Source organism: Schistocerca piceifrons, chromosome 1, assembly GCF_021461385.2.
Source record: "Schistocerca piceifrons isolate TAMUIC-IGC-003096 chromosome 1, iqSchPice1.1, whole genome shotgun sequence".
NCBI classification, from domain to species: domain Eukaryota; kingdom Metazoa; phylum Arthropoda; class Insecta; order Orthoptera; family Acrididae; genus Schistocerca; species Schistocerca piceifrons.
Window position 1 is genome coordinate 149533495 of NC_060138.1, and position 12573 is coordinate 149546067.

The 12573-nt window shown below is 37.6% G+C and overlaps 1 protein-coding gene across 1 annotated transcript in view; it reads right to left on the reverse strand.

Annotated features, from left to right (window-relative positions):
• The window catches only part of LOC124783678 (calcium-activated potassium channel slowpoke), an 867461-nt gene extending 855441 nt beyond the window's left edge, over positions 1-12020 (reverse strand). Inside the window, exon 1 of the mRNA XM_047254040.1 lies at positions 11960-12020. The gene's annotated coding sequence lies outside the window, so the exon portion shown is untranslated. The remainder of the gene's footprint in view (positions 1-11959) is intronic.
• Between the last annotated feature and the right edge of the window lie 553 nt (positions 12021-12573).

The following is a 12573-nucleotide window of genomic DNA, read 5'->3' on the forward strand; positions in this document are numbered from 1 at the left end:
CACCACAGTGAAAGAGTCTTTGTTTTAATGATTGCCACCCCAACTCATGTATCATGTCCATGACACTATCTCCTTCATTTTGTATTAATACAAAATGACCTCCCCTTCTTTGAACATGTCCTCTAACAATCCCACCTGGTAAGGATCTTGTGCTGCACAGTTTGGTCTTCAACTTTTTTAGCAGTAGTGAATCCACATTTTTCCACTATTGCTTTCACTTTGTCATCTTGTGGTCATAGTGATACACCCAGTACTTGTCCACTGTGGTTACGTGGCTTAAGATTGGCCAGACACAGCTGCAACATTTCCGCTACCACTTTTGATTGGTGAGCCTTCCGAATGATTGTGAGCATTTGTGTATGGTGGGTGACATTTGTCATGTTCAAAATATCATATAAGCTATTAAAAACTGATTCATGAATGATTGTCACTTTTACACTACCACCTTGATTGTGACACTCCAATCACTGAGCATCAGGTCATCCACATCTTTAGTGGTTCCAGAATCTTCACAGATGTGACTTGCACTTTGTTTTTCATTGTTCAGACTTATCTGACCAAAAGTATCTGCACCACCTAACCACAATGTCATATGACAATTATTGCTGTACAATTTCCACCAACTCAGCATGGATTTTCGCAGTGCCATTCCCTCCACATGAAGAAAACAAATAACCACACTATACTCCATTTAATCAATAGGCTGTGCAATTTCAGTTTGGCAGTGTGTTATGATACTGTAGCACAGAGATTTCAGTGTGTACCAGGATGGCAGACATGTGCATGCTAATGAATGAATAACACAGGCCAACAATGCTGCAAATACCTTATTCTGATGATTTTTAGGGTGGGAAATCCAAATATAATACTTAAAAAACTGTATCACCCACCACTTCTTCACATTTTACAGTTAAATTTATTTATTTATTTATTTAAAGAATTTAACAGCTTTTACATAGTTAAAATAATTTAAAAAGGAGGTTTAAAGAATGTAGATGACGTTGGTAGTACTGCTGAAAAACATTTGCTGGCAAAAAAAGGTAGATTCTATTTTTGTTAACAGATGGTGTTTTGTTTACTGTAAACTAACTTCACTTTCCAGTTTCCTGTATATGTGCTCAATATAATGTCTAATAGTGGTTGTAAAAACTCTGCTGACAGTTTTTGTTATATCTGTGGTGAATTTGTGATTGAAACATTACAGACTTTGTGAAAAAGGTTTATCTATCATACTTTGGATCTAAACTTGGTGTTCAAGATAAATCTTGGCCACCACATAAGGTATGTTATGTGTGAGCTCACCATCTTCAGCATCATCGACAGGACTGACTGAGGACCTTTGGTACAGAGACGAGAGGAGGGTCTGAATCATAGGCTGAGATGGTTCTGCAACCGTGTGGGCTGCAGATTCCTCGACTTGCGCCATAGGGTGGTGGGGTTTCAGGTTCCACTGGATAGGTCAGGAGTCCACTACACACAGCAGGCAGCTACATGGGTAGCAGGGGTTGTGTGGCATGGACTGGGTGGTTTTTTAGGTTAGATGGCCTTGGGCAAGAACAGAAAGGGCAACAGCCTCAAAGGGTGTGGGGCAAAGTCAGGAGATGCGAGGACCAAGCAGCAATCGGTATTATAATCGTAAACGTCGAAGCTGTGTTGGTAAAGTACCAGAACTTCAAGTGCCGATAGAAAGCACTGAAGCTGAAATCGTTATAGCTACGGAAATCTGGCTAAAGCCAGAGATAAATTCTGCCAAACTTTTTACAAAGGGACAGACGGTGTTTAGAAAGGATAGACTGCATGCAACCGGTGGTGCTATGTTTGTCGCTGTTAGTTGTAGTTTATCCTATAGTGAAATAGAAGTGGATAGTTCTTGTGAGTTCTTATGGGTGGAGGTTATAATCAACAACCGAGCTAGATTAATAATTGGCTCCTTTTACCAACCACCTGACTCAGAAGCATTAGTGGCAGAACAACTGAGAGAAAATCTGGAATACATTTAACATAAATTTCCTCAGCATGTTATAGTCTTAGGTGGAGATTTCAATTTACCAGATACAGACCGGGACACTCAGATGTTTAGGACGGGTGGTAGGGACAGAGCATCGAGTGACACTATACTGAGTGCACTATCCGAAAATTACCTCGAGCAATTAAACAGAGAACTGACTTGTGGAAATAACATCTTGGACCTACTGATAACAAACAGACCTGAACTTTTCGACTCTGTAAGCGCAGATCAGGGAGTCAGTGATTATAAGGCCGTTGCAGCATCCCTGAATATGGAAGTAAATAGGAACGTAAAAAAAGGGAGGAAGGTTTATCTGGTTAGCAAGAGTAATAGGAGGCAGATTTCAGACTACCAGATCAAAACGAAAATTTCTGTTCTGACACTGACAATGTTGAGTGTTTATGGAAAAAGTTCAAGGCAATTGTAAAATGTGTTTTAGACCGATACGTGCCGAGTAAAACTGAGGGATGGGAAAAACCCACTGTGGTTCAACAACAAAGTTAATAAACTACTGTGAAAGCAAAGAGAGCTTCACTGCAAGTTCAAACACAGCCAAAACCTCTCAGACAAATAGAAGCTAAACGATGTCAAAGTTAGCGTAACGAGGGCGATGCTCATCAGTGTGGGATCCATATCAGGTCAGGTTGACAGAGGAGATAGAGATGATCCAAAGAAGAAGGGCACATTTCGTCACAGTGTTATTTGGTAAGCATGATAGCGCTATGGAGATGTTTAGCAAACTCAAGTGGCAGACTCTGCAAGAGAGGCACTCTGCAACATGGTGTAGCTTGCTGTTCAGGTTTCGAGAGGGTGCGTATCTGGATGACGTATCGAATATATTGCTTCCCCCTACTTATACCTCCCGAGGAGATCACGAATGTAAAATTAGAGAGATTCGAGCACGCACAGAGGCTTTCCAGCAGCTGTACTTCCCGCGAACCATACGCGACTGGAACAGGAAAGGGAGGTAATGACAGTGGCACGTAAAGTGCCCTCCACCACACACCGTTGGATGGCTTGCAGAGTATAAATGTAGATGTAGATGTGTGTTGAAGATCTGAGAAAAAGGTCCAAAAAGGAGAAAAAAGCCTTTAGATTTGCTGTTCCTATGATACGGAGGGAGCCAAGGAATCATTCCGATGATTGCTACTTTTGCAGTGTTGATATTACTGGTCATAACTCGAAAAACAAGAAGGTAATATGCTATTCTAACCATCCATCAATCATCCAACCAGTAGGGAATGGTGTAGATTTGCCAGTTCCTGAACCACCAGATGATTTAAATTCTGTTCCAATGGAAGTATTTTCTGATGTACAATGTGATTTAGATGAACCACATGATGAATTCCATTGTAATACAGAGAGTCTAGAGCCCAAACTGTTTACTCAGACCGAGCTTACCAATTTGGTTAGGTATCTTGACTTAACGAAAGAAAACGCTGAATTTCTTGGCTCTAGATTAAAAGAAAAGAACTTATTGGCAGTTGGAACCAGCATATACACATACAGAAAGAAAGAGCAGCAATTTTCCAAGTTTTTTTGACAAGAAGGTGATTTAGTGTACTGCCCAGACATTTCCAGTCTGATGAATGAGTTTGGCATTGAATACAAAAAGGAAGGCTGGAGGCTGTTTACTGATTCATCCAAAACTAGTTTAAAGGCTATTTTATTACACAATGGTAACATGTATACATCTATACCTGTTGGACATTCTGTACATATGAAAGAAAGCTATGAAAACCTAGAAATAGTGCTAAATAAAATAGGCTATTCTGCTCATGGTTGGATGATATGTGGCGATGTAAAAGTAACATGCATGCTCCTTGGTCAGCGAGGTGGCTTTGCCAAATTTCCACGTTTCTTGTGTGAATGGGACAGCAGGGCTAGGAATCAACACTTGTGCAGAAAGAACTGGCATGTGAGAGAGTCTTTAAAATCTGGTGAGAAGAACATTCTACACTAAACCCTTGTAGATTCAAAAAACATATTCCTACCACCTCTACATATAAAGTTAGGCCTAACGAAACAGTTTGAAAAGGCTTTGCCTGAAGATGGACCATGTTTTAAGTATCTCTACCAAAAGTTTCCACACCTTTCAGAAGCTAAACTAAAAGAAGGCGTCTTTGTTGGACCTGACATTAGAAAATTGATGTTTGATGTTAACTTTGATTCCACAATGACCTTAAATGAGAAAGAAGCATGGGTATCATTCAAGCAAGTCATTACAAAGTTATTAGGACATGTAAAAGACCCAGAAAATGTTTCTATGTCAAAGAAATTACACTTTAGGATGTTTAATGAGCCTGAAAGTTCACTTTTTGAACAATCATCTTGACTACTTCCCAGACAATATGGGAGATGTTAGTGAGAAGCAAGGAGAGCGTTTTCACCAGGACATTAAAGTGATGGACAACACTACCAGGGCCGCTGGAACACCAACATGATGGGGGACTATTGTTGGTCACTTCACCGACAAGTTCAGCAAGCGACTTATCATAGAAATGGCTCTGAGCACTATGGGACTTAACATCTGTGGTCATCAGCCCCCTAGAACTTAGAACTACTTAAACCTAACTAACCTAAGGACATCACACACATCCATGTCCGAGGCAGGATTCGAACCTGTGACTGTAGCAGTCGCGCGGTTCTGGACTGAGCGCCTGGAACCGCAAGACCACCGCGGCCGGCGACTTATCATAGAAAAAGCTCCACAAGAAGCTTCAAAGGGAAAAGAGAAAGAAAATACAAACCAATTCCAGCTGACAAGTGAAACCTCTATCAACACATATCATTTTTTTAAGTAGCTTACTCTGTATACAAACCATGCTTATGTTGCAACAAAGCGTTTCATTAATTTCCCTGTTTACTGTGTAGCATAGGATTTTTATACTATACAGTAAAAAGCATACTGCTTGAAAACTATGGGTGATACAAAAAAAACTGAGGCTATATTTGGATTCAGCTCATAAAAATCTATAAAGATCAGCTAGCAAAGTAAAAAAAAAAGGTTTTTTTAAAAAAATTTTATCGGCCTGTGTAATAAATTACATAGCACTGTGTTCTTTTTTTTTTTTTCTTAATAATTAAAATTCTATGAGCACCCCTCATAAGTTCATAAATATGGATCATTATTACCTGTGTTCCCTAACCACTATGGGGATAAGATTGGTTGGTTGGTTGGTTGGTTGGCAGAGGGAACAAAACTATGGTAATAAGAAGAAAAAAATAAGAGAAATAAAATATAATTATTAGGCAGTAAATATAAACTAACAAGATTCAACATTTCTGTGGATTGAATGTTAATACAAATGCAATTAAAAAGGTAGCACATGCTAATAGGAGGAGAAAAGTATAAATCAATTAAAAATGAAATACAACTGGGCATATAAAAAATATACTCTTCAAGCAGCAGCAGGAGAAAATATACACAAACGTTAAAGAATTAGCTTTCAGAGCTGGTGGCTCCTTCTTCTGCCAGATAGGTTGAAGGGGAATGAAGAGTGATGAAGGGAAAGGGCTATTGAGGTTTAGGAAATGGCGAGACTTCAGAAGAGTCACCCTGAACCACGGATCATGGGAGACATAATGGACGAAATGAGACAGAAAGACTGATTGTTAGGGAATGCATTGGACAAGGTTTGAAAACCTCAGAGCTTAAAGATGGTAGATAGGGTAATAAGCAAGACAGAGATTCCTAACAAAAAATTGTGCATAATTTAATAAGAGTGGAGAGCTAAGTGTGCTTTTTGTCATAGGGGTGGGATGGGAAGGGGATAACAGACAAGTCAGAAAATAAAAGCTTTGGAAAACTGAAATGGAGCTAAGAATGGAATAGTTACTGAGCAGAAATGCTCAGACCACAGAAGTTAATGTAAATTAAGGCCAGGTGAGTGGCAAGAATCAAAGACATGTTGCAATGACAGTTCCCACCTGCAGAGTTCTGAGAAACTAGAGTCTGGGGGAAAAATCCAGATGGCGCATGTTGTGAAACAGGCATGGTGGTCACAAATGTCATGCAACAGGATGCAGTGTGTTGACAGAACACACCATCTATCAGCATCCATTCATCCTAACTGATAACTCAGTGGTAATCATGTTGCTGTAAAAGGCTGAATAACATTTACGTAACAGGTGATACACATGTGTCATTTCACAGGTGGCTCTCTGTTAGATAGTATATTTTTTGCCAATTACAGGGCTCGTATAGGTGGTAGTAGCAGTGTGTATAGAAGGACCATTGGGTCTGATGTCAGTCAAAATACTAAAATCATGCCCCGAGATGAGGCCCAATCTGTCCGACATTTTATTCACCACACCTACAATAGCTTTTCAGCACCCCTCTCCCTCAACATCCACAGTATCCTGTTCAGACCCTATGGTCCTTCTACACACACTCCTACCACCTACACCACCCCTGCAAGTGGCTAAACATATACTATCCAAAGAAGACCCACATGTGAAATGAAAACTGTTGTGTACCATCTGTTACATCTTTTACACTGGTATGACCACCACAAAGTTATCTGTTAGGATGGATGGATAGAGATAGAGTGTGTTTACTGTCAACACACAATAACCTGTTGCTAAGCAGGCCGACAGCCGTGACCACCATGCATGTTTTACCATATGTGCCATCTTTATTTTTCCCCTGACACCAGTTTCTCAGAACTCCCCAAGTCGGAATTGGCTTTACAACATGTCCTTGGTTCTTGCCATCCACCTGGCCTTAATTCACATTAATTTCTTTGGTCTCATGATTTCTTCTCAGTAACTATTCCATTCTTTGCTCCCTTTTAGTTTTTCATGTATTTTATTTTGTGATCCATCACCCCTGCCACCTCTACCACATACAATGCACTTAGCTTTCTGCTATTATTAACTCTTGTAAGACGTTTTATCAGTAGTTTCTCTCTTGCTTATTACCCTATCTTCCACCTACAAGCTCTCAGGTTTTCAAATGTTGTATGGTGCAGTCCCCAACAATTAGTCTTTCCTTCTCATCCCGTCCTGTACGTCATCTGTGACCCAGGATTCTGGGTGACTTTTCCGAACTCTCCCATTTCCTAAACTTCACCAGTCCTTTTCCTTCATCCTTCGTTTTTGCCTTTAACCATTTTGCCAGAAGAGGGAACCACTGGCACCAAAAGCTCATGCATTTCTTTAATCTCTGTTTATATTTTCTCCTGCCATCACTTGGTGAGTAGATTTTTATCCAGCCAATTATTTTATGTTTTCAAAAGTTGATTAATTTAGATCAAAATGAAATCAAATATGAATATTAGCAATATTTAAAAGTGAAGAGGAGTGTCACCTTCCCAGATGCAAAGACGTAAACACTGCTTCACAGCTTTACAGAGGAAAAAATCATTTCAGTCTCTGGTTTTCTCAATTTCTATAGAACTCTATAATCAAGAAAATGCTGAAGAAAGGAAACAGGAAGATTAAAATGTTGAGGTGCTGGACAGAAGAGAACTCACTGTAATAGAGAAATATGGAATAGCTCCATTTCTTTTGGTTAAGTTCCTAAGAAAAGACTACTGCTTTTTTTCTTTCTTCTACATACTTTACATTAGTCACCTGTACATCAAACATCAAAATTATTTTTCAAGTCGTATCTTTCAAAGGCTTACTGTTCAAAGTAGAATTTACATGTGTTTGATGACAACTGCACAAGTCTTTTATGCAAGATCTTTTTATTCAAAGAAATGATCAAACTTTAAGATTCAGAACAAATGCATGCACTTAAAAAAATCAGACCCTTTTGATATTTGCTTTCTTTAGGACTGACATATCTCATTGAAAGGCTTCATTCTCTTCTAAATAGGGGACATCTTGTCTTCTTCCTATATTCTGTAACTTAGGAAATATTACTACTCAAAAATGTTGCTGCATAATTGTTCAAATTTTGGAATGTACACATTAGAAAATTACTGTATTATTATCCTATAGCCCTAGTTTTCTATATTAAAAATGTAAATTTTTTACTACAAAATTCTAGAATTTTACTGGTTGGTTTTATTAGACAACGCAAAAGAAAAAATGTATGCCTATAAATCTGATCCAGAAAATATACCCTCATATTAATGCCATTTTATGCATACATACTCAATAATTAAATGAATTACCTTCATTGATAGAGGTGTAAAAGTATTGCTTACAAATCTTGTATTTTATGTTATCTTATATAGGCCTAATTGCCCTGTTTTTAACTTTTTGTAAAGCCTTCCTACATAAGGGTTTGTCCTACCAAGGGTACTAAGTTCAAATCCCAATGACAACAATTGTTTTTACTGTATTACGCAGGAAAAGTGTTATATGGGACAACATGTTTATGACTTGCAAAAAGATTGTGTGGAGTTTACAGCAATGTCCTCTTGGCAGTTTGCTTTCACTTTGTTTTTTTTTTTAAACTAATAAATCTGTAGAGTACATTTCTAGTTTCACAGAATATATAATTGGAACAGAAAAATAAAGAAATCACCGCATGAAACATCTGGAAGTAACAGTAATAGTAGTAGTAGTAGTAGTAGTAGTAGTAGTAATAACAATAATAATACACATAATAAAACTAACAGTAGTAATAGTAAACAAAATAATAAGATTAATAATAAGTACATTATGTTCACAAATCAATGAAAACATGATCCCCCCCATACACACACACACACACACACACACACACACACACACACACACACACACACAAACAAAGTGTCATTCATTCAGCAACAAAAACTTCACAATAATGGCTGAATATTTGTGCATACACAAGTTTCAAGGGGTCTGGGTTCATCAATGAGTTTAGATATTATACATCTGTGACAATGAGAATTATAGAAACGTGGTGAACACAACTGACTGTACATGAGGGACTGCAACTTAAAAAAATTATTGCATTGTTGCAGACTAATCTCTTCCTAAAAATCTTGAGCAGCATTTGACATTTTATGAATCATATGCTTCCACATTGTGAAGAAATGAGGATCAAGGGGTTGACAAATGGAGGTTGTGTTTGCTGGAATTATGTGAATTGTGATTTTGTCTTCTGTTAGGTTATTTTGTACAAGCACGTCACGAAGGACACTAGTGTCTTTGTGGGGCCTGTGAGAATCCAAAATTAGCAGAAGTCTCTCTCTACTGATTTGTTCCACTACCGCTTCTTACAGAAATGTCCTGAACAGTTCTTTAGTCATTTTGCCGAAGAAATGAGAATAGATTATTAAATTTTGTGCTGGGAACATGGAGTGATGTGTATGAGCACTCAAAGTATGAGACTCTTTAAGGATGACCAACAACTTTGAAGCAAGTTTGCCCACCAAGCAATGGAAAAACTGTGTACATGTGGGTTGTCGCATGAATGGAGTGTACAATCCCTACAATACCTTTAGAATCTCTAATTGCAAGAGTGCAGCCACTGACACCTCCATGTTGCATCCACTTTCATCAGCATTGTAGATGTAGGCTGTCATGAGTGCACGAGTTGCTTAATGCCAGTTCTCTGCTGTTTTCTGGATGTTGTTTTTGTTGTGGCACATTTTCACTTTAACAAAAGATTTGATTTTACAGCTCACAATATCATTTTTATGCTTCCAGTGCAAGACCCAACTGTAACTGGCATCAAATCTTGGGAAATTGAACTGCCTGGCTTTTGTTTTCACCCACAATTTGATGTCTACACCATGAACACATCAACCTTCCTGACGACTGTGTTCGAAGGTTTCCATCACATGCATTGTAATATGCTTGTACTTCTCCATCACAGACATTAACTTTCAATTTTGCCACTGCCATTTCCATTCATACAACATACACTATGCAGCATGTCTAGTGCAAAATCTCTTTTTCATCGCAGACATCATGCGATGCAAAATGTTGGGATTGGCTTCAGCTGCTTTTTGATGTTAAGTCAATATTTGAGCATTTTGATTTTCTCATTTCTTCAGTAAAATACTGTTCTTTTCTCCTTCTGAAGTATTTTGTCATTTCCATTGCTTGAGGACCCTTCTGGTGACAATATCAAAGACATCAACCAATCCACACTTCATCACAAACTAACAATTCCACTCCATCCATTGTTTATGTTTATTCTGTGAAACTACAAATGCACTAGCTGCTTCATCATGAGTGATGTCTGTTCTGTCGGACATGTCTGATAGAACACCACACCCCTCTATACAAGTGCTCTCTATAGGTTTGCTATTTTCAAAAAAAAAAAAAAAAAAAACAAAGCAAAAGTAGCTGCCATGAGGACATTGATGCAAACTCCAAGCAGCCCTTTTACATGTCATAAACATGTTGTCCCATATAATACTTTCCCAAATAATAGAGTAAAAAAATGTTATCATTGGGATTTCAACCCAGGACCCTTGGCATATGATCCTACACTCTACCAACTCATCCATGGAGGCCACAAGTAATAATTGCTCACAGATACACTTTTCCTGTGCTCTGTAGTGCTGGTGTTACTTTTAATTAATGTTTATTGTCATTCTGCTGGACAACAGCACATAGTGGGAACTAAATCAACATATGACATTTGGTACCAACCTCAGTGTCTGACATTTGATGGTTCGGATGTTAGCAGCACACTGCATTGCTCTTAATTCAAGTCCTAATACTGCTTTTGCTACCCAATTTAGGCATACACCTGAACTGAATAGATGTGGAAATCTGAGTATTCAGTACATTGCACTCAGAGCTTTTTGAACAACAAAATTTGGTGACTTGTGCGAGTCATAAAAATCTGTACAATTTTCTAGCACATGGTAGCTACAGGACTCTTCCTTGCCCCCTCCCCCACTTTTACAGGTAGGAGTTTTATCTACATTAGCCCCTAAATATTTATTATTTATTTCTTAAAGAGGCATTAATCTTTCAGTTATTTATACTTTTACAGGTAAGAGTTTTATCTACAGTAGCCCCTAAATATTTATTATTTATTTCTTAAAGAGGTATTAATCTTTCAGTTATTTATGTTGAAAAATTGGCATGGGTCACTATTTCTAATGTTTAGATTTCTTTATAAAAGTTGCATTAAATTTTTATTCCCCACTTAAAAGATGACTTCCTTTCTTAAGTTCCACCTTTGATTGTTGTGAAGAAGTAACTGATGTCATCAAGATTGATGGTGACTTCCTGATTCACATTTTGTAACAAGTTATTTATACACAATATAAGTAATACTTCCCCAAGTGCTGACTTCTATGCAATAGAAGAGATGATGGATGGGTCCGCGACCACATTATCGCACAACATTTTTTAACAGTAAGTGGCAAAGTGATGCATTGGGGGAGTGGGGATGAGTATCCAGCCAGTATGTAAGTAACAATTAGAGCAAGGCTGACAACCATATGAATAACACAATACAATCTCTATATTTTGTAGTAATTTTCTTTCTCATTTTTAACTGTCAGTGGAGGTAAATGAAAATGGAAGTATAAGACGTACAGGTTGTGAAGATATGGAAAAGTCACTTTTTATTCTGGTTCATAAGATATAAAAAGAGCATGAACAAACTAACTTCTTAAGAAGTGTGACAAAACATGTTAAAAGCCTTCCAGAGGACTGACACAAACCTAATAGTTTTACTGCAGATTAAATGGTGTATATTGAAATTCAAAAAATAAGAACAGAAAAGGAAATGCAACAAAAACTATGGAAAGTTTAAATAATAGTAATGGGAAGTGTTATCTAATTTTGGGTGCCTTTATACATAATGAATGAGAACAAATTAATCTAATAAGTATTAAATTCCTTTGCAAAATAAATCAGCACCAGAGAAGTCAAAAATATAGAACACTCACATTTACAAGTCACGTGATAATACTATATTTAGGACAACACTTATACAGAAAAGAAAAAGAAATCAGAAACAGGACTAGAAGAACCAACATAAAAGAGAAAATGAAATAACATTAGAAAGATGAGTAATTAGTAGTCCTAAATGCTTACCTGGACGCATCAATGAAGTAAATGATAAGTGACGCAATACTAAGTATGAACACCAACACCACCTGGAAGAGAAGAACCATGAGGTCAGCACCATGAGTAATGTTTCCAATAATTTATTAATGTGGAAGAAATAGTATAAGTTGATATTTTACATAGATTTTTTGCTGCTTACCAAGACATGTTCGAAAATTACTCACAATATCCTTGTTAGTGAGTGAAAAACAGGTAACCATAAAACATGATACATCTATATTAACTCCACAGAAAAAGAATAAATGCATTTGTAAAAATACAGATATTATACAACAGTGGACCTTACTGAATGCTAGGGGAAATATAAAAGCATTGTACAGTCTAGCAAGTGATCAGCATGTAAACCATGTGTGTAGATCCCAAATTCAGAGGTTCAGATCCACTCAGAGCTCGAATAAAAGAAGTGTGTGACTGACAGACTGCAGTAGAAGAGCAACAGTTTTGCCAGTGTGCAAACAGTTGTATCTGACAAGACTACATGGTGACTGAAAAAGAAACATCAGATTTCAATTGTTTATTACAAACTATGAAAGATAGAAACACATTGTGCATGTAATGCACAGATACCCACACGGATGCTA